The 22,939-nt window shown below is 35.8% G+C and overlaps 1 protein-coding gene across 1 annotated transcript in view; it reads left to right on the top strand.

The window, feature by feature from the left end:
• The window catches only part of LOC141390820 (protein toll-like), a 388,884-nt gene that overhangs the window by 42,448 nt on the left and 323,497 nt on the right, over positions 1 to 22,939 (top strand). Inside the window, exon 3 of the mRNA XM_073963779.1 lies at positions 17,187 to 17,262. The gene's annotated coding sequence lies outside the window, so the exon portion shown is untranslated. The remainder of the gene's footprint in view (positions 1 to 17,186; positions 17,263 to 22,939) is intronic.

The following is a 22,939-nucleotide window of genomic DNA, read 5'->3' as shown; positions in this document are numbered from 1 at the left end:
GTATACCAAACTTCATATCTCGACGAGATAAAGCGATTTAGCGATGTGTGTCCGTCCGTCCGTCTGTCCGTCCATTAAAAATTGTAATCAAGCTAGAGGCCGCAATTATGGACCGATTGTCACGAAATTTAGTATGGAGGTCGGGTTTGGACCAGAATAGAACTGATTAGTTTTTGGCGATGATCGTGAAATGTTAAAGGGATGAAATGGACCAAAAACAAAATTTTTGCTCGATTTTGTAGCCGCTCTGTAGGTCGCAATAATAGTCCGATCGGCGCGAAATTTTAAACGTAGTTTTGGTTTGAGATGAAGAAGTAGCGTGCAAGTCAACGGTATGATCGGATAATATTTAGCGGGTTAAATTGATCAAAACTTTTGTGTGAAAATTGGTAAAATTTCTAATGCACATCTTATAACAGCTAGCCCGGAAAGCTAGTGCACAGGGATAGTGGTATAGGGTATCACATGGTCGGCCCCGTCCGACTATAGTCTGTTCTTACTTGTTTTTTATTATTTTATTTTCGATAATTATTTATTGATATGCATAATATTATGCTTACCGCAACGTATCTTTTATATATTGTTGTGGTATTGTCTATATACCTACATAGTGGTTCATAGTGGCTGGCATTGTGCGTGCACATGTGCCCTCAGTGTGGCACAAGTGATTGATTTATTTAATATGCAACCACACAAAAGTTGAGGATTTTTTATTAATATTATTTATGGGTTAATTTATGGTCATGCTCCATTGTACCGTTTGCCGCAAAGGTTCCAGCTACGCAGAGAAGTTATTTTGTCTGCAAGTGCGTCTGGTTGCTGAAGTAATTGCGCGTTTGTGTGGGGATTTTTAGAGTGTGAGGTTTATGACCACTCAATGCAACCCACAATACAAAAATATGAAAAACAATTATTTACGTTTTATGAATATTGTGGTGATTGAGCTTAAAGGAGAGGTTGAGCTTTAAAATTCAGTAGGTTTTAATATCCATGAATATCGAAATGTTTAAATTTATTGAAAAATATAAATTTTTTGGTATAATAAATAATAAATACGATGGGTGCCACCATGGTGCAATGGTATGCACATCCGCCTTGCACGCTGAAGGTCGTGTGTACGATTCCCCGGCTTGGTATCACCGAAACTTTTCAACGGTGGTAAAAATACCCCTCAGGTGACATTTCCTGAGTATTGCAGCCATTTAAAACTTCTCTACAAATGATGTCTTATGGCACGCCGTTCGGACTCGCCCATAAACAGTAGGTCCCATATCATTGAGCTAATATGAGTCGGGGTGCATTCATTGATATGAGAGAAGTCCCCTTGTCCGTATGTTGAAATCAAGATACAGCTAGCAATTTTTAAGATAGATAGATTTGTAATTTGGTACTGAAGTTTGTATTAACCCTAAGATGTTTGGTATTGAAAATCGGCTATATCGGTCGACGTTTTGATATAGCCCCCAAAGAACAGTATCTCCAAATTTTCGGTATTTTGAAGGTCTTAGCCCCATTATCACACCGAAATGAATTAAATTTGGTATTTCGTCTTTGTTTGGGGTAGAAAACTTTCGACCTGAAATTTGTCGGTATAACTCTACTCCTTCATATAGCCCCCAAGAGAACGGTACCTCCAGTTTTTCGTATTTTGGGTTTTAGCCTCAATATCCCACCGAAATGTCTGAAATGTGGTATTTGGTCTTCGTTGAGGGTATAAAATTTCCACTCGACATTTGTCGGTATAAGTCCAGGGGCCTAATTCTCGCATCCGTTATCGAACGAGTTTTTGTTCGAAGACAAATTACGAACGATCGAAATTTTTGGATTCCCTTATACGATCGAAATTATTTAAAAAAGTTATCGATACATACGGTTATCGAACGGCGAAACATATGATAAACACAAAATATTACAAACAAGTTGTTGTGCGCGTTGAAACGAAATGAAAGCATGAGAATTGTATAAAATAATAGAAAATTGTGAAAAATTAAAAGTAATAGTGACCTGAAATAAATTCCACTATGTAAAAATATAAAAATCACATTCTGGCATTGGAAAATATATTTTTAATTTTTAAGAAAAAGTCACCTTTTGTCTATTTTTTTACTCATTTTATTGGAAAAAGTCATTTGTATGTGATTTTGATTAGTTTTATTGCAAAATGTTCCATTAAAGTTCGTTTTTTGCCACAAAAATAGTAATTTCGACAGCAAATGTGTGGCGGGCAAAAACTCGCAAGATTCCACTCGAAAGTGTATTCGAAAACGGATGCCGTAATCCCAATACTGAAAATATCGATCGAAATAACTCGATCACGTATGCGAGAATTAGGCCCCAGGTCTTCATATAGCCCTCATAGAAGGGATACCTCCCGATTGTCGGTATTTTGAAGGTTTTAGCCTCAATACCCCACCGAAATGGCTGAAATTTGGTGTTTGGGTATAAAACTTTCCATCTGAAATTTTGATGTAGCACCCATAGAACGGTACCTGCAGATTTTCGGTAATTTGAAAATTTTAGCCTCATTCCAACGCCGAAATGGCTAAAGGTTGGTACGTAGTCTTCGTTGGTGGTACAAAACTTTTAAACTGAAATTTGTCGGTATAGGTCCACGTCTTTATATAGCCCCCATAGAACGGTACCTCCCGATTTTCGGTATATTGAAGGTTGTGGCTACCATATCCCACCATATTAATACGCCGAAATACCTGAAATTTGGTATTTAGTTGTCTTTGGGGGTGCATAATATTCCACCTAAAATTTATCGGTATAAGTCCAAGTTTTCGTATATCCCCCATTGAACAATACCTCCCGATTTTCGGTATCTTGAAGGTTGTGGCCTCAGTATCCCGCCGAAATGGCTGAAATTTGGTATTTAGTCTTTTCTAGGGGTATAAAACTTTCCACCTGTAATTTGTCGGTATAGGCCCACGCCTTCATATAGCCTTCATATAGAACGGTAGGTACCGATTTTCGGTAATTTCAACGTTGTTGTCTCAATATGCAATTTGGTATTTAGTCTTCTTTGGGGGTGTACAACTTCCCAAATGAAATGTTTCGGTATTGCTTCACGTCTTCATAAAGCTGTTTTGAAGGGAGTATTATCAGTTGGGATAAGAGGAAGATCTTAGTACTTTCATAAACGAAAGGAAACTATTTATACCCTATACCACAATGTGGAAAAGGGTATTATAAGTTTGTTTTGGTAAAAATTCATGTAACACCGCGAAATATTCGTCGGAGACCCCCAATGTGGTATACCAATCTTCATATCTCGACGAGATAAAGCGATTTTGAGATGTGTGTCCGTCCGTCCCTCCGTCCGTCCGTCCGTCCGTCCGTCTGTCCATTATAAATTGTAAACACGCTCCAAGCCGCAATTATCGACCGATCGTTACGAAATTTTGTGTGGAGGTCGGGTTTAGATCAGAATAGATCCCTATTCTTATTGGTGATAATCGTGAAATATTTAGCAGGTGAAATGGACCAAAAACATAATATTTATCCAATTTTCTAGCGGCTCTGTAGGTCTCAATAATAGTCCGATCAACGCGTAATTTTAAATAAGGTAAGAGTATATCACAAAGGAGAAGCTTGCAATTTGAGATGGCGATCGGATAATATTTAGAGGGTTAAATGGACCAAAACTTTTGTGTGAAAATTGTGAAAATTTTTAATATACAGCTTATATCTTAATTCCTGGAAGTGACATTCCGGACAAATGAGATATACTTGAAAGTGGAACGCTTGACCTTTCAATTGATGCCAATTATGTTGGTGTACATGCTAAGATAACAGAGTTACAGTCTTATAATTCCATTATTCGTTTGTTGTGTAATAATAAACTCGCTAGAAGTCGCAATTATACATCAATAGTCACGAAATTTTGCACCGGGTAAGAATATAGGTCGAAAAAGATGCCTACAATTTTAAATGATGATCTGATATTCTTTAGCGGGTGAAATGGACCATTACTTTTGTATGAAAAATATAAGAATTTTATTTTTGGTCGATATTTTAATTCCTTGAGGACATATATATTTCGCAAAGTAGCCTACATATGAAAAAAAACTACTGACCTTTCCTCTGATGTAAATTGCAATAAAGTGTTTGCTAAATAACGGGCCTACTGCCTAATATATAATGGGTTCTGTGTAGAGAACCACATTTTTATCCCATGCTACATATTGTCTCTCCAAAAGTTTATGTAACACCACGAAATATTCGTCATAGACCCCTTATTTGGTATGCCAAAATTCATATCTCGACGAGATAAAGCGATTTAGCGATGTGTGTCCGTCCATTAAAAGTTGTAAACAAGCTTATGGCCGCAATTATTGACCGATTGTAACGAATTTTTTAAGGAGGGTTCGGGCCAGAATAGAAATGATTAGTTTTTGGTGATGATCGTGAAATGTTCAGGGGATGAAATGGACCAAAAACAAAATATTAACCAATTTTGTAGCGGCTCTGTAGGTCAAAATAATAAACCGCAAAATTTTAAACAAAGTTTGAGTTTATGATGAAGAAGAAGCGTACAAACCAACGTAAAGATCAGATAATACTTAGCGGGTTAAATGGACTGAAACTTTTGTGTGAAATTGGTAAAAATTTCAATAACGTAGCGGTTAAACAACGGAAGTGTAGTACTACATAAGTGGGTTTCATTACATTTTAGTTTGTGTGAACTAAATTTTCCTTTCCTGCTACAAAAATGTCTTTGTCATGCTAGATAACTTTTTGGTTTTGGTCATAAGTAAAAATTTTCACAATCATTGAAAAGAAGTTCCGTGGAGAGCGATTGTCCAGGGATAATGGTATAGGGTATCCCATTGTCGGCTCCGTCCGACTATAGACTTTTCTTACTTGTTTTTTTTTTATTCACTCCAATACAGTTCTTGGTGGAGGGTATAAAAAGTTCGGCCCCTTAACACCGTTCTTACTTTTTCTATGAGATTTTATTCCTCTGTATGAAGACCATTGGTCTTCTATACGAAGACCATTTGGTCTTCTATACGAAGACCATTTGGGCTTCTATACGAAGACCATTTGGTCTTCTATACGCATCCTGCCACCTTATGATTTTTCGGGTATAATATGGGTGGCAAACGATATATTGGGGACACTCCTTTAATATTCAACACTGTGTTCATCCAGTTACTGAACCAATACCATTGAGATTCCGTATGTGTCACTCGCTATGGATAATTTCACGTTTCGGGCGGCATCTGTTGAGATGGTTCTAATACTGCGTAGAACACAGCTCATTAGCTTGACACTCTATAAAAATGAAAACTGCCGTTCTATCGTACGCCTTTCCTGGATTCAAGACTGACTGCTGTACCAATGTTGCATTTTCCGCATGTTTTTAAATTCAATAGTAAGTTCCCTAACTAATGGGCCCTCAGGGGTGTACGAACCATTACCAAATGGTTAACTTAGATTTTTTCACTCTGGGGGTGTTCTTAACAAAACCCTCTTGAATTTAAACTACAAACGTTTTTGTCAAAGGTCGTTTAGTCATTCTTTATTTTTTAAGAAGTTAGCATGTTATAGTTTCCTTTAGTTTATAGTTTCCTTCCAACTTATGTATATTTTTCATACGAACATCCCAGAAGGGTTGTTTCTCGAATCTATATTCAGTTTAATGATGTTATGTCATTATTCCCTATGTCTATTGTTTTCGTCTTGTCATTTCATATTTAATGACTTTTTGTGATTGTGTCAATTCCACATTTTATGTGTGTCACCATCATCAGCATTTGTATTTATTTGTGGCCCATAATAATATTTATTTATTATTTGCCTTTATAAGCAATGCCTTTAGCGTCATATGTGACGTATTTCTTTATTATAGCAAAAGGGCGTTTTTATCCAAAGTATGTATATTTATATTCTATTTGTGTCTATACCAGGGACGAGCTTCTTTGCTTAGATCGTATAGTGAGGGCGCCCACTGAGTTGTTTTTGCATTTGCTTCACTCTCTCACGTACAGTTTAAATGAATGAAAACAAACAAAAACATAATGTGGTTGTTGCTTTTTTCACTCATACGTTCATACATGTCTTCCCTTTGGTTGTATTTCTGTGGTCGTCGCTGGTCTATACATATGTATTAGAGTGGGGCGATTTGAACACCATCACGGGCGCCTGGAGTTTCTGATTCTTGGGATTGTACTGAGCAAAAAAGTCAAGTAGACCATATGTCTACGGTGAAAATCGAGCCCCCGGATTTTGACTTGAAGTTTTTTTTCAAGGATTTTTGGATATTTTGGCATATAACAACCAAACCACTAAGATTTTCGATCCAACACAAAGACAACAATTGTAGCCAAGACAATAATAAAGAACTCTCTAGTACATCGCAAAAGCATTGGAACGCTCCTTCAGGTAGTTATGGCCTCGAGAAGGTGCACATTTTTCGGAAAATATCGATAAACGACACTGTGCTACAAAATGGAACTCAAAGTCAGTGGGTGGAAAATTTCTTTTGGAGATGAAAGCCCTTGGTGAGTGTACTGAGAACCCAAAAGGAAAATTTCACCATAGGTCAAGTTTCCGAGATATTGCGTGATTAATGGTTTAATTTTGGCCCCTTAATTTGTGATCAAATAGCTTTATATCTCTCTAAAGCGTTATTGTAGCTTCATTTTGACATTACATGTCTTCAGTCAAATCGAATGGTGAATCTTTTTGTAGAATATTTCATCGCTCTAACTCAATTCCTTTCATGTCCTTTTCGTCCTTTATTTTTTGAACCGTAGTAAAAGTACCACAAGGCGAGATTTTACAGCATCCAAATATTCTACAAAAATGTTGTTCAGAAGATTTTAGGTATGGTTCTCATTGATGACCAATCGATATTTCCCCGTTTTCATGGTCCTTTTACTGTTTTTTGTTCAGAAAACTATGTTTTGTTTTTATGTATATTCGTTATTGGTCTGTGGTGCTTCTGAAATACTTACCATAAATAGCTCTTGTAATGACGAACACGTTAATAACAAATTTTATTGGAGGACAGATCCAGTTATCTAAATTTTTGAACCGGATATTCTGATATTAAAACCGATTTTGGAACCGGTTTTAAGTAACCGATTAACCGAATATGTATATCATTAGAAAGCTAATAAAATGGTCAATTAAATGACAGCAAGTAGCTGATTACAACTTTGTCGGTTACGAAGCTTTCCAAAATAAATATTGAACAAAACAAAAAACATAGTTTTGGATAAAATGTAGGAAAAATAAGAAATAGAACATTTTATAATTTTGTGCTATGGAAAAATGAAAATGATAAGGACAGTTATTGACATGGTTCAAACTTCTGAGTTATGGCGAAATTAATTCATTCTTGATGAACTTTAAGTGCATGATATAAAAACAACATAACACAAATTCATCTCGCCATAACTCAGAAGTTTGACCTATGACATAACAGCCTTTCCAGATTTATAATATTATCTTAATCGACTTTCATCGCCAAAAAGAACGCAGTGATATTTTACATCAAAATTGGTTTAAGAACGCGGTTTTTTTTTGTTGTAATCAGCTACTTGCTGTCATTTGATTGACCATTTTATTAGCTTTCTAATGATATACATATTCGGTTAATCGGTTACTTAAAACCGGTTCCAAAATCGGTTTTAATATCAGAATATCCGGTTCAAAAATTTAGATAACTGGATCTGTCCTCCAATAAAATTTGTTATTAACGTGTTCGTCATTACAAGAGCTATTTATGGTAAGTATTTCAGAAGCACCACAGACCAATAACGAATATACATAAAAACAAAACATAGTTTTCTGAACAAAAACCAGTAAAATGTCAAAAAGGACCATGAAAACGGGGAAATATCGATTGGTCATCAATGAGAACCATACCTAAAATCTTCTGAACAACATTTTTGTAGAATATTTATATGCTGTAAAATCTCGCCTTGTGGAACTTTTACTACGGTTCAAAAAATAAAGGACGAAAAGGACATGAAAGGAATTGAGTTAGAGGGATGAAATATTCTACAAAAAGATTCACCATTCGATTTGACTGAAGACATGTAATGTCAAAATGAAGCTACAATAACGCTTTAGAGAGATATAAAGCTATTTGATCACAAATTAAGGGACCAAAATTAAACCATTAATCACGCAATATCTCGGAAACTTGACCTATGGTGAAAATTTCCTTTTGGGTTCTCAGTACACTCACCAAGGGCTTTCATCTCCAAAAGAAATTTTCCACCCACTGACTTTGAGTTCCATTTTGTAGCACAGTGTCGTTTATCGATATTTTCCGAAAAATGTGCACCTTCTCGAGGCCATAACTACCCGAAGGAGCGTTCCAATGCTTTTGCGATGTACTAGAGAGTTATTTATTATTGTCTTGGCTACAATTGTTGTCTTTGTGTTGGATCGAAAATCTCAGTGGTTTGGTTGTTATATGCCAAAATATCCAAAAATCCTTGAAAAAAAACTTCAAGTCAAAATCCGGGGGCTCGATTTTCACCGTAGACATATGGTCTAGTTGACTTTTTTGCTCAGTACAATCCCAAGAATCAGAATCTCCAGGCGCCCGATAACACTTTTTTCCTTCCATACAAATCGCCCCGGCCTAATATGTATGTATTTACATAAGTAAATATATACTAGAAGACACAAGCGAGTATTTATACTTATTTATTTTTGTACTGTCAACAAAAACTAATAATGCATTTCCATTTTATTCTTCATATATTTTGTTTGTTTTTCTTACTATGGGATTAGCCAAACAAAAAACCTAAATTGCCTCTAATGTTTTGCGACGTAGACCAAATATACGGGTTATATGAAACAATATCGATAATCAAATAATTAGTATTGCTAATGACATTTTGACTATTTTGAAGGTGTGTGTTTTATTATTGTTTGTCAACGGCTAATGTTAGTACTAAATAGACAAAATACTCAGGTTAATAAAAAAATTATTTTTATTGACAATAATTTACGAAGGAATCTACTGAGCTGTATATCTCATACACGCGTAAAAAAGCCACGCCGAAAACTTTGATTATATGCTTCATCACAATACTTTGATAATTTGTTTGATAAAAAAAATTAAACAAATCAATAAACCAGTTTGTTAAAATGAAAAATATTTTATCGATTGAAAAAAAAATAAAATTCAACAAACTTCTTAGTAAATATGACAATCACTTAATCAAAATAATTTTGATGGAGTATTACAATTGTTTAACGACGATTGTAAATATCAACATTATTTTTATCGGCCAAAAATTAATCAAAAATACTACATTTGTTCCATAAGCCGAACTAAGAAAAGATCTCCATTCATTTTTGTTTGTTGCTCTATTTTCCCAATCTAGGATATGGAGTCTTCTGATGTCGTATTTCACTTGTTCGCTCCATCGAAGCCTTGGCCTTCCAGTTCTGTGTGTGCCGCCATGCGGCCCGTATTTAAACGTTATTTTAGCGGGTTCATTATCACGCATTCCTATGACATGGCCTAGCCAACGCAATCGTTGTATTTCGATACATTTAACTATACATATGTCGTTGTATAGCTGATACAGTTCGCTGTTCATACGACGCCGATATTCACGGTCAACGCAGATTGGCCCGTAGATCTTTCGATGATTTTTTTTCTCGAACACGCCAAGCACTGCCTTATCTGCTTGTGCATGTACCCATACATCCATACATTGGCTCGGGTAGTATCTGAGTTTTGTAAAGTGTTACTTTTGTTTTTAAACTGCTTGCTTTAGCTAGATGCTATTTTGACTCAAGCAAGCAGTTTAATACAATTCTTCTTCGTATTTCACAACCGATGTTGTTTTGTTGTGCTTATGGCGGTGCCGAGGTAGACGAAGTCTTTAACTACCTCAAAATTAAAGGAACCAATTTCCACAGTTGGTCCGAGCTCAATTGCCGCATTGCGCGTCGACACCATCTACTTGGTCTTGACGCCGTTTATTGCCGGACACACTCAAGCAGATTCTCCTTTTTTTTTTAAATTTACAGTCCCTTACAGTGTGAAGTGTGTGACTGTTTTGTGCAGCCCTTTCAAAGTTTGGATTTATATATGTAGATATTCTTATGAATATCTTAAATCGGACGGAATCATTATACGAATCTATAAAAAGTAAGGATGTAACTCTCATCTATAATAACCAAAAACTCTTAAAATCTCCAAAAAGAAATTAAATCTTATTTCCTTCCTGCTCTCATTTACCTATTGTGCCCTTTAAACCTGCTCCCCTTAACTGTAGCATACATATTTCATTTGAGTTTCATTCCCCTTTCCCTGTACTTAGCAAATCCTATGCGGTATATTTACATCTTTTACCAGCGTTAATAGCTGCTGCAGTGCAATAAATTAAACCACAAATTCATTATGGGAAAAATTAGACCGCAGTTTTTCCACCTTTTTTCTTCTTGAGTTTATCTTTGGTTTTCTGTGCAAACACATATTTTTTTGATAAAGATAACCAACTCGCCAGAGACCAATTACCCTAAAATGAAAAAAATACGAACGTCCCAACACCACAGTAATGGTTGGTCGACCTCATTAAATGAACGTTTACATTGGCCTAGCAGAAATAGCCGCATCATCTTCCTTTAACGCCCACACAAAAGCAACAATTAATTCAAAAAAACAAAGGTGGTCAGTAAAACATTAAGCAACAACATATTCTGCTGTTCCCCCACCTAGAACCCAAACCAAATCCCAAACAAACAACCCAAAAATATAGTCATATTAAAAACCAACCATCTAAAAAATCTAGTCATGGCCATGGAAAGAAAGGTACGCACAATGCCAAGAACCCAAGAATGGTTTAAAACATTTTGTAGTAGACGTCGACGACTATTTATTTTCCAGACAAGCGGCGGCAAAAAGCGACGGCGACGACAACAACAATGACGACGAAAGGTAACATGAAAATAAATACCCCAAAAACATGAAAAGCATGTTAAAACAAGTTGAGAGAGAGAAAAACACAAACGAAACAAAGTTAACATTGGGTCTGTCATTAAACTTCCCATGAAGTTCACCCAGGTGGGTATACATGCCAAAATATAGTATACACGCACACTCTCACGTTTCTTTTTTTTTTTAAGAAACATTATAACTTTTTTCGTTGAATAATGTAATCTTGTTCTAAATTTTACACTCAAGGAAAATAGTTAGATAGTTTAGAGGAGTGGATTGTGAGAAATTGACATATCCATGGATATTGGATATCTTTAAGCGTTAATATTGAATAGTAATGCAAATAGCTTCTTCTTGATGTAGAAGATAAAAAAATTGTTTCTCAGCCTTTAAGCTAATGAGTGTATATGTATTTCAGAGATGGTCCATATTAATTTTTTTTTAGATTTTCGACCTTTGCAACTTTGTAAACGTCGAAAAGTCATATACCTCTATAAAAAACAAATCGTCCTAAACTTTTAAATATTGTAATATTAAAAATAGTCTGTCTTAAGTTGAGTGGAAAGTGAAAAGGAAAAATATCTGAAAGTAGTGGCAAATTCTCGACGCACAGAGAAGGGAGTTTTCTTCAGACACAATTTTCATTTTCACTATTACTTCGGCCCTCACAAATGCCGTCTGTTTAGGCAACTGCTCCGATGATATCTTCGAAACTATCGGCAAATTAGGAGAAAAAAAACGCAACCAGCAGGTTTGTTTGAGTTCTCTGAGTTCGGACTTGACACGAGTTGTTTGCTCACTAAGTTGCATGCACATCGTTCTACAATTTTCCTTTCAGATGTTTGGAAAGAAGAATAGTTTAATCGAGTCGATTTCCCTAGGCATATTAGTATAGATTTTTTAAAGTTTCAGCAAATGGTTGAACTTCTGCCCGATCTCCAGGTAGTATTGAAATCAAACCTAAAGTAACTTAGAAAATGGACTACGTCTTCCAGTACATCGGGAAGTGTCGTTTAAGGGCTCTTCAAACATTATTTTGAAATGTTCATGGAACTTAGTCTTTGGTATTGTCCATGCTTCCGAACATCATGACCCATAACCTCTAAGAAAACCTACGGTGACCAACTAAAATTGCCGAATTGATCCAGATTAACATGGACAAAGCCTTCAGGTACCTCCTCCTCAAAAGTTCAAAACATTTCTGAACATTAATGGCGGATAGAAGACCAAAGGCCTTTTCATATAAGATACAACACATATTTTCATAGATGACAGAGAAGACGAGCGGCCTTCCTCTAGAAGTCCATAGGTGTTCTAATAGAGTACCAGAAGGCTAAAGGTCTTATAATAGAAGATCTACTCATAAAAGACAATATGTTTTTTGATAGGGGACTAAATAATGTAAAGCAGAAAAAGAAATTAAGTCTTCTCAAAGAAGTGTAGAGGCCATCTCATAGAAGACCCGAGATCTTCTCTTAGAATTCCAGAGGTCTTCTCAAGGAATACCAGAGGACTTCACATAGAAGAGGTTTTCTCTTAGAAGAGGTGTTCTCATAAAAACCATTGGTCTTCTCATAGAAGAGCATAGGTCTTCAGATATAAGACCAGATGACTTCTAATAGAAGACCAAGGCCTTTTCATAGGAAAGGACTTCTTATAAAAAACCAGAGGACTTCGTATATAAAACCAGAGGACTTCTAAATAGTAACAGAGATATTCTCGTTGAAGAACAGAGGTCTTCCGATAGAAGAACAGAGGTCTTCGATTTGAAGAACAGAGGTCTTTTCATGGAAGACCAGAAGTCTTCAAATAGTATAGTAGTTTTCTAATAAAGCACCAGAGGTCTTCTCATGGAAGACAAGCTGTTTTCTCATAGAAGACAAAAGGTCTACCCATAGATGATCAGATTCCTCTCATAGAAGACCAGATGATTTCTAGTTTAGGACCAGGGCTCTACTCAGAGAAGACCAAAGGTTTTCTCATAAAAAGCCAAATATCTTCTCAACGAAGACCCAGTGTCTTTTCAAAGAGGACCAGATGTGTTCTCATAGAAGAAATGCAATATTCTCATAAAAAACCAATGGTTTACTTATATAATTCCAGACAGAGGTCTTCTTATAGAAGACTGAAGTTCTTCTCAAAGAAGATCAAAAGTCTTCTCGAAGTAGATCGGATGTCTTCACTTCTTAAAGAAGAACAGAGAGGTCTTCTCATAGAAGCCCAGAAATCTTCCCATAGTACATCGGAGGTCTTCTCATAGAAGCCCAATTGTCTTCTTATAAAGCACCAGAGATCATCTCATGGAAGATAAGCTGTTTTCGCAAAGACGACCAAAGGTCTACCTATACATGATCATATATGTCTCATAGAAGACCAGATGTATTCTCGTTAAGGACCAGATCTTTTCTCAGGGAAGAACAAAGGTTTTATCATAGAAGACCACAGGATTTCTCATAGAAGATCAAATGTATTGCAAACGCAAACTAGAGGTCTTCACATAGAAGACTAATGGTGCTCTCAAAGAGGACCAGATATGTTTTCATAGAAGACCTGCAATTTTCTCATAGAGAACCAATGGTCTAATCATATAAGGCCAGGCAGAGGTCCTCTTATAGAAGACTAAAAGACTGGAGTTCTTCTCAAAGAAGACCAAAAGTCTTCTCGAAGTAGATCAGATGTCTTCACTTCTAAAGAAGTACAGAGAGGTCTTCTCATAGAAGACCAGAAGTCTTCTAATAAAGCACCAGAGGTCTTCTCATGGAAAATAATCTGTTTTCGCATAGAAGACCAATGGTCTACCCATAGATGATCATTTGCTTCTCATAGAAGAACAGATGTATTCTCGTTGAGGACCAGAGCTCTTCTCAGGGAAGACCTATTGTCTTCTCATTGAACATAAAGTACCAGAGCCCTTTTTCTCCTAGAAGATCGGAGTACTTTCTTTTCCTAGAAGACCATAGGTGTACTCATAGAAGGCCAGAGGTCTACATGTAGAAGTCTAGAGGTATACGTGCTGAAGACCAGAGGGCTACGTGTAAAAGACCAGATGTCTACTCATAAAGGATCAGTGATCTTCTCACAGAAAAATTGAACTCTATTCATTGGAGACCTTAGCTCTTCTCATAGAAGACCAGAAGTCTTCTGGTAAAAAGTCATAGTCTTTTTTATAGGACACTAAAAATCGTCTTATGGTTCATTCAAAAAAGACCAGAAGTTTTCTCACGAAGAATTTTGATATCCTTAAAGTAGACGTTGGTTCTTTTAATTGAAAGCACAAATGTTTTTTATACCCTCAGCCTTTAGGCTAGAAGGGGTATATGAGGAAAAGTCAAAATTTTTTAGTTTCCATGAAGCCAAGGTTTGCACTATTATAATACGCGAACTATTGTAGTTTACCAGTAACTATGACTATTGCTGGATTAATTTAGATGTTTTTGTACAAAGCTCAAAAATTTAGCAAACAAATTTAATTTACGTGGTAGCTACGACCGCGTAAAGGAAAAAACATAGGTAAAAATACGTTGACGCTAAACAGATTTTTTACATTGCTATTCGATTTCTGATTAAACCATTCAAATGACGGACATCTGTCCAAAGTAAAAGTAGGAGAATACAAAATGAAGATTACACTTCTAATGTTCACTTTCCAAAGTTTCCACTGCATCCACCTTTTATGGATGCTGACATTTTGAAGCCGGATTTCAGGTGTTTTTTGTATTTTTTATGTAACTGGGACGCGCATTCGGATATTTCGAAAAACCAATTAAAGGATTAAAGAACTCGCGATTTCGCATAATCTGATATATATATTGAGTATGTAGCCCACACAGCAGCAGAGTAATCTACTGCCAAAGGCCAAAATTTAGTGCGATATTTTTTCTAAAAAACCTATTTTTTGGGTACAGTAGTTACAATATCGTTTCGAGTGTGCTGGTACCCCGCGATATTTTAGTTTTTCGACGATCCGGATCATATGAATTACAGATCGTAAAAATCCATCTACTAGAACGGCGGAAATGGCTACTGCAAAAATTGAAAAATTTGCGAAAACTGTTTTTCAAAATATCGCTGACTAATTCGCGTTTTATGTGGATCGTTTCCATTTCAATGAAGAAAGTGAATCATCACACGCGTTTATGCGAAAACAGCGGTTTGAAAAATTTAGTGGCATGGGAGCTGTATCCGATATATCCAAAAAATACTGTGTGATGCTACATCCACGGTTCTTGATGGATTTTATTGAAATATGTTTAGATCGATGTATTTTTTCACGGTTGATAGTGAAATCGGATGCGCATAAAAAGTGTATGCACTTTGTGCAAAATATAAGCGTTATACAATTCGTTGCATACTAAACTGCAGACAATGCTACATCTTAGCGGCCAAAGTAAATCCTGACAAATGTGTACAAATTAAAAGAGAAGAATTCGCTGTATTGGTAAACCGCATGCGCATCAAGTGATTTTAAGAATTTCGCGATTTACACGCATTTCAAAATGAACATTACCCGATACAATTTTATTTCAAGATTATACCCCATTTAAAGGAACCCAACATTTATTTGAAAGATATCCATATCTTCTGCTAGATGTTAGCGTGTTTTCGAGATGTGATTAGAATAAAAAATGTGATTTATTGCGTGAAGTTTAACTAAAATAGAAGAAAAACTCCCACCTATTATTCTTACATTTTGTTCAACTAACTCACAAAATAAATTTTAATAAATATTTTTTCTTACAAAAATTTTATAAATTTCCTCAATATATTTTTTGTTTTTTGCTATAAAATGCAAACCGCTAAACGGATTTGAATAGTTTTGGTTTCATTTGAATCTTCGCGATGTTTAGATTACGTACATATTTTTTATATATTTTTCAGATGCATAAACAGCTTGAATTTTATTAGAACAAGTTGTAAACTACCAATTGTTTTGAATGCTTTCCTAATTTCCGCGAAAATTTACAACTTTTTCACCAAAGTTATGGGACCTCAGTAAACATATAGTATGTAGGGAGCCCCTAATTAAGAGAGTTTCTCAATATAATGATTAGAGTCTTTTAAAGATTTTTTTCTTTTTATCAGAATTGAAACCGCCATAACTTTTGCGCGCAACAACCAAAATTAGTATCTCGAACAGATTTAAGAATGGGATTTTTTTCCCAATCTATGTACCAAAAATCTTTCATGTAGCTTAAAAAAAAACTTTTTAATTTTTTTTTATGGAAAACTAAAAAATTTTGTCTTTTCTTCATATACATTTTGATACGATCAAAAATGTGCCTCATCGAAATAACGGTTTTAGACCCCAAGTATGTTTGGACGAAATTCGTTTCAGACAATTTGGAGTCGATTTAGCCATGTCCGTACGTCTGTCTCTCTGGTCGGCTGGTGGGCACGATAACTCTCGAACGGATCAACCGATTCGAACCAAGTTTTGGGTATGGTAATATTTTGTCCAAACTTAGTTTAAGTTCGAAGATGGGCCATATCGGTCCACTCCTTACGGTACCTCCCCCACAAAAGTTGAAAATTTTCCTGCAAAATGGGAGCAATTGATTTGGTCCAAAACTTCGCACATCGTATTATTCGTTCCACATATATATTCGGTTCGAATATGGACAATATCGGTCCACTCCTTTGAGTACCTCCCACAGAAAATTAGAGTCCTTTATGAAGAAGGTTGTTTACTAAAAATTTTTGGTATATTTATTTAAGTGATTTCAGCCCCACATTACGGTACCTACAGATTTTAAAGCAAACTTTAGATTCAAAACCGACATAATTTATATACGGCATAATTATTGTGTTTGGTTTTTTTACAGCGCCTGAAGGTATATTTCCGTCAGCACAGTTGACTGATACTTTCGTACTTGTTTTTTTTTTCCATAGAGTGAAAGGTCTTCGGTTAAAAGTTCACAAAGTTTTTTCATAAGAGGCACTAAGGTGGTCTCATAAAATACCACAACTATTTTTATAGGAGACCACTGGTCTTCTCCCAGAAGACACGACTGGCTAAAAAGATACTATAGGTGTTCCCATAGATGGTACATTTTTTTCTCATGGAAGACACAAAACTTTTCTTGTAGGAGATCGAAGTCCTTTCCATGTCCCTTGTGAAAATAACTTCGTTCTCATAAAACGCAAAAGGGTTTTCTTTTAAAAACCCGAGCCGATATATCGTCTTATGGACAACAAACAGCTTTTTCTTAGGTTATCAATAATATTAAAAGAAATAATTTTAACAAATCATTTATTTTTACAGGCATTCGTTTTTTGGCTGTATCGGTCTTATCTCCACCAAGTACAACTTTAAACAACTCCCGCTAAAACAAAGAAAGGTACTATTTATTTTGTTTCACAAAAAAGTAAATGGAATGCAACAATGGTTTTAATTACATGAAAGACGCCCACAATTTTTCTAGAAGGGCGCTTGTTTTTCTTTAGCATAAAAAGGATGAATAAACTTTAAAATTAATGGAAAATTTAAAAAGGTAGTTCGACAAAACATGTTCTTATATTTAAAAAAAAAAAAACCAAAAAGATTAGCGATGGACATTCCCGAAAAAGACAGCATTTTTCCTATCAATGCACACCGCTTAACTCTTTCTTTGTTTCAATGACCTGGGACCAACGATTTTTTCCTTTAGTATTCCACTTGGGTACATAGGGCTTCTACAAGAGTTTTGTACAATGGTTTGTTGTGGCACAATGATTTTACGTCATGAAATGATTTATTTTGTTAATGTAGTTCCTTCAACCTTGTTATACGCAATGTATGCTTGGGCGTCCTGGGCTTCGCTGCCTTGTGGGTTCCATTCTTGCACTATTCTTGGAATGGTATGTTGAGGCTTGCGTAGATTGTGACCGATCCAATTCCATATCTTTCTTAAGACTTGGTTTTTCGTTTGGGACCGAAGATAAGCTTTGAAAAAAAACAAAGAATAAATAAATTATCATCTCCTTGACATATGTCTCCAAACATCATTTCCAAGAAATAGGTTTGTATATCACCTATCAAAATACACAGGATGCATCATGTAAGCATCACTGCACAGAACACTCGTACGATAACAACTTCAGATTGGGAAAATATTATATATAAAATTATTTAACTTTGAACTTTCTTTTATTCAAAATATTCTTTACTAACATAAAATGTACAACAAATGGAAATGCTATTTATATTAATTAGCCATTTCCAAGTAGTCTGATAAGCATTGAAGGGAAATATTCTTGCATTTCACAGACAAATGCATTACATTAATAACATGAACAAATATAAGATTATCATCTTATAACGAAATATGACGCAACACATGCAACAACATTTCACTAAATATTCCACTTCATATTGGAGATTGGAAACTTCCAGATCTACATTTTGTTGTAACTTATCAAAAATAACGAAGAACATTAACAATCATCCATAATTTTGTTTAACAATTGGTAGACCAAAAATAAATCCTCCTCTCACATAACCAACTAACCAGTCATAATTTTACTTGTGTTTTTTATCAAATCTCATACTAATGCCTTCTTGATGATTTTTTAGGGTCATATATTATGTTTTGGGAAAAAAAAACAAGTAGAAAATAATAATCATATGTATTTTGAAACGATTACTAAAGGAACTCCTCTTCTTCTTTCACGCACGCCCTATGGCATTGTGTTTGTTCTCACTTAACAACTGCTCAGAACAGCTTATGTGTGTAACGTTGGCTTCTTTCAACAATATGTTTTATTTTTTTTTTTCTAGGCTGATAAGAATCTTTAGGTTCTTCTTAATGATTAACGAAAATACCACCAACAACAACAACCAAGTTGCATTTCTTGAGGGCATTTTAAAAATTTTTAACAATTTGTGTGTTTGGGCGCGCACAACTAAATTGTTTTTTAGGTTTGTTTTGTTAAGATTAAGAATGGTAGATAATGCGACCTTTTTCACCCACTAATTTCCTTAGGGGTTTCTTTAGCACTTTAAGTGTGGTATTTATTTTGTTATTTAATATTTAAATGTAGCATTCAACAATTTACGGAGTTCTGAGAAGTATTTCAAATGTTTTTTTTTTTTTAATTTTTATACCCTCCACCATAGTATGGAGGGTATATTAAGTTTGTCATTCCGTTTGTAACACATCGAACTAATCATTTGCGACCCTATAAAGTATATATATTCTTGATCAGGATAAAATTCTAAGACGATCTAGCCATGTCCGTCTGTCCGTCCGTCTGTCCGTCTGTTGTAATCACTCTTGCGTCCGCAATAATTGAGATAGAGTGCTGAAATTTTGCACCTGAGGGTCTTTTTTCCATAGGCAGGTCAAGTTCGGATATAACGGTACCTCCGGATTTGCGGTATTTTGACGTTCTTCACCCCATTTGCAGACCAAATTAGCTATAATTTGGCACTTAGGGTTCCTAGTGATCAACAAACGTATATCCCAAAGGATATGGGCATAGGTCCATGTTTTGGTATAGTCCCCATATAACGGTACCTCCCGATTTTCGCTATTTTGAGAATTTTAGCCACAATTTCTAACCAAACTATCTGCAATTTGACATTTAAGGTTCTCAGTGGTCATAGAATATCTCCACGAAACATCGTCAACATAGGTCCATGTTTCGGTATAGCCCCCATATATCGGTACCTCCCGATTTTCGGTATTTTGCGAATTTTAGCTACAATTTTGAACCGAACTAGCTGTAATTTGCCATTTGAGGTTCTCAGTGGTCATGAAATATCTCCATCAAACATCGTCAACATAGGTCCATGTTTTGGTATAGCCCCCATATAACGGTGCCTCCCGATTTTCGGTATTTTGAGAATTTTAGCCACAATTTGTAACCGAACTATCTGCAATTTGACATTTAAGGTTCTCTGTGGTCATAAAACATCTCCAACGAAACATCGTCAACATAGGTCCATGTTTTTGTATAGCCCCCATATAACGGTACCTCCCGATTTTCGGTATTTTGAGAATTTTAGCTGCAGTTTTTAATCGAAATAGCTGTAATTTGACATTTGAAGTTCTCAGTGGTCATAAAATATCTCCAATGAAACATCGTTCTTTTTTTTTTTTTTGGTATAGCCCCCATATAACGGTATCTCCCGATTTTCGGTATTTTGAGAATTTTAGCTGAACACATTTTTTTAGATTAGATTAGATAACACTGTGCAACAAAATGGAGGTGAAAGTCTGGGGCACGGAAAATTCCTCTTGAGGAAGAAAGGCCTTGGTGAGTATATTATGAACCCCGAAGGACAGATCCGCCGTGAGTCGAACTTCCGCGTTATGGCGTGATGAAATTTTTGTTAGAGACCCTGTGGGCCATCAGGAATTAGTGTTATATCTTTGTTCGCTGTTGCTTAAGTGCTCTACAAAAACAACGACAAAGATATAATGCTAATTCATGATGGCTTACAAGGTCTCTTGAAAAAACTTCATCACGCCATAACGCGGAAGTTCGACTCACGACGCATCTGTCCTTCGGGGTTTTTATTATACACACACCAAGGGCTTTCATCGCCAAAAGGAATTATCTTTGCCCCAACATTTGTGTTCACAGTGGAAATTAAACAATAGTGGGAGGCAGTAGGAGTCTATCCATTGTCGAAAAGTTGTTCCACCTAAAATTGTGAAAGGACAATAATTATTCCATTTTAATTAAGACTATTTTATGGTGGAGGGTATAAAAAGATCGGCCTGGCCGAACTTAACGACTTTTTACTTGTTTCTATTAAAGCGGAAAGTGTGCAGACATGTGAAAAATAAACTGAAGTGACTTGAAATAAAATCGAATACGAGCATTACACATTTCATTGTAGATGGATGATAGGTCTTAAAATGTATTTTACATATTGAAGATCTTTGGAAGATATTCTGTGAACAGAAGTCCTCTGAAGGGTTGTCCAGAGATAGAAGGTCTTTGAAGTGTCTTCTATAGGTAGATGACATACGGGAAAAAATACCTTTTGAGGGTCTTGTATAGATAGAATACCTTTGGATGGTATTTTATAAATATCAGACTTTTGAAAGGTCTATAGATAGAAGATCTTTGAAGCTTCTTCTACAGATAGAAGACCTTAGAGGGGTCTTCTATAGATTGAAGACCTTTGAAGGATCTTCTATATAGAGAAACCTTTGAAGGGTCTTCTATATAGAGAAGACCTTTGAAGGGTATTCTTTGGCTGGAAGAGTTTAGAAGAGTATTGTTTTTATATTTTTTTTTTTGGGAGAGGGGGGGGGGTGAGGAAATTATCAAAATACCCTGGCTACATGGTTTTGCAGGAGTGCAGTACCTTTGAAGGGTATTCTACACATGGAACACCTGTAAAGGGTCCTCTTGCTATATATAGAAGACCTTTGAAAGGTCTTGTATAGATCGAAGACCTTCGAAGGGTCCTTTGTAGGTAGAAGACCTCTGAAGGTTTTTGTAAAGATAGAAGACTTTTGATTGGTCTTGAATATATAAAATACCCTTTAATGGTTTTTGAGCGTACAGAAGACCTTTGAAAGCTATTCTATAGACTGAAGACCTTTGAAGCGTCTTCTAAAGATAAAATACCTTTGAAAGGTCTTGAATAGATAGATGGCTCTTATATCATTAGAAGACCTTTGAAGTGTCTTGTATAGATAGAATGTCTTTGAAGAGTCAAGAAAGACCCTAGCTACTTGGTTTCGCCAGGAGTGCGAGAAGATCTCGGCGGGTCTTCTATAGATAGAAGGGGTCCTTTATAGATAGAATCCCTTGGACAGCCTTTAATGGGCTTTCTTTAGATAGTGTACATTCGAAGGACTTTCTTTAGTGTACATTCGAAGGACCTTCTACAGATGAAAAACCCTTCAAGGACCTTCCTTAGATTGAATACCTTAGAATTACCTTCTATATATAGCATATATTTGAAGGGTCTTCTATAGATAGAAGACTTTTTAAGGGTCATCTATAGATAGAAGACTTTTAAGGGTCTTCTATAGATAGAAGACCTTTTAAGGGTTTTCTCTTGGTAGACGACCTTTAACGTGTCTTTTATAGGTAGAAGACGTTTGAAAGATCGTTTTTTAGGTAGAAGAGCTTTCAAAGGACTTCTAAAGATAGTAGACTATTGAAAGGTTCTCAGACCTATGCAGGGTCTTCTATAGATAGAAGAACTATAAAGGATCTTCTTTATATAGAGAAGACCTTTGGAAGGCATTCCTTCCTTCATAATCTTTCAACAGTTGTTGTTGTACCCGGAGCCATTAGTTTGACTCTTTGATGCGATAAAAAATGTGTCGCATCCAGATGATGGATCGAGTTAGACTCCATGTATGTTTGTACGATATCTGTTTCAGACAATTTTGAGTAGATCTAGAATTGTCCGTCCGTCAGTCTGTCCGGATCAATCGATTCGGTTCAAATTTTGGTGATCGAAATATTTTGTCCAGATTCTATTTAAGTTCGAAGATGGGCCATATAGGTCCACTCATTCAGGTACCTCCCCCACAAATGTTCAAAAATTGTCGCAAAACTTGTGCGCACGATAACTCTTGTAGGGAATAGCCGATTTAGTCCATACTTTGCACATCGTGTAATTTCTACCAAACTTAGATGAGGTTTCAATATGGTTTCAATCGGTCCACTTCTTCGGGTACCTCCCACACAAAATTTCGGAAAAGTTCAGTTTAGGACCTGGTCTCGAATCGCTTTGATTTTTGTTTACGCAAGTTGTATTCACTGTTCTCTATACGACGCTGTAAGTTTCATTAGGGGCAAGTCCATACTTCCTGAGAAAATAGCCTGAAAGTTACAAAAAACCCTATGACACCGTTTGTAGTGGTTGGAGCGCAAGATAACTTTCGAACGGATCTGCCGATTCTGTCCAAAATTTGGCTTTCGTAATATTTTGTCCAAACTTAGTTCAAGTTCAAAGATGGATTATATCGATCCACTCCTTCCGGTACCTCCTCCACAAAAAAATGTTGGGAAAATTTGTGCGTACGATAATTCTTGAAGGAAGTAACCGATTTGGTCCAT

Source organism: Musca autumnalis, unplaced genomic scaffold (assembly GCF_047663935.1).
Source record: "Musca autumnalis isolate F117 unplaced genomic scaffold, ASM4766393v1 scaffold_1, whole genome shotgun sequence".
NCBI lineage: Eukaryota > Metazoa > Arthropoda > Insecta > Diptera > Muscidae > Musca > Musca autumnalis.
The sequence above is the reverse complement of the archived record's forward strand: the minus strand, read 5'-3'. Positions and strand labels throughout refer to the sequence as shown.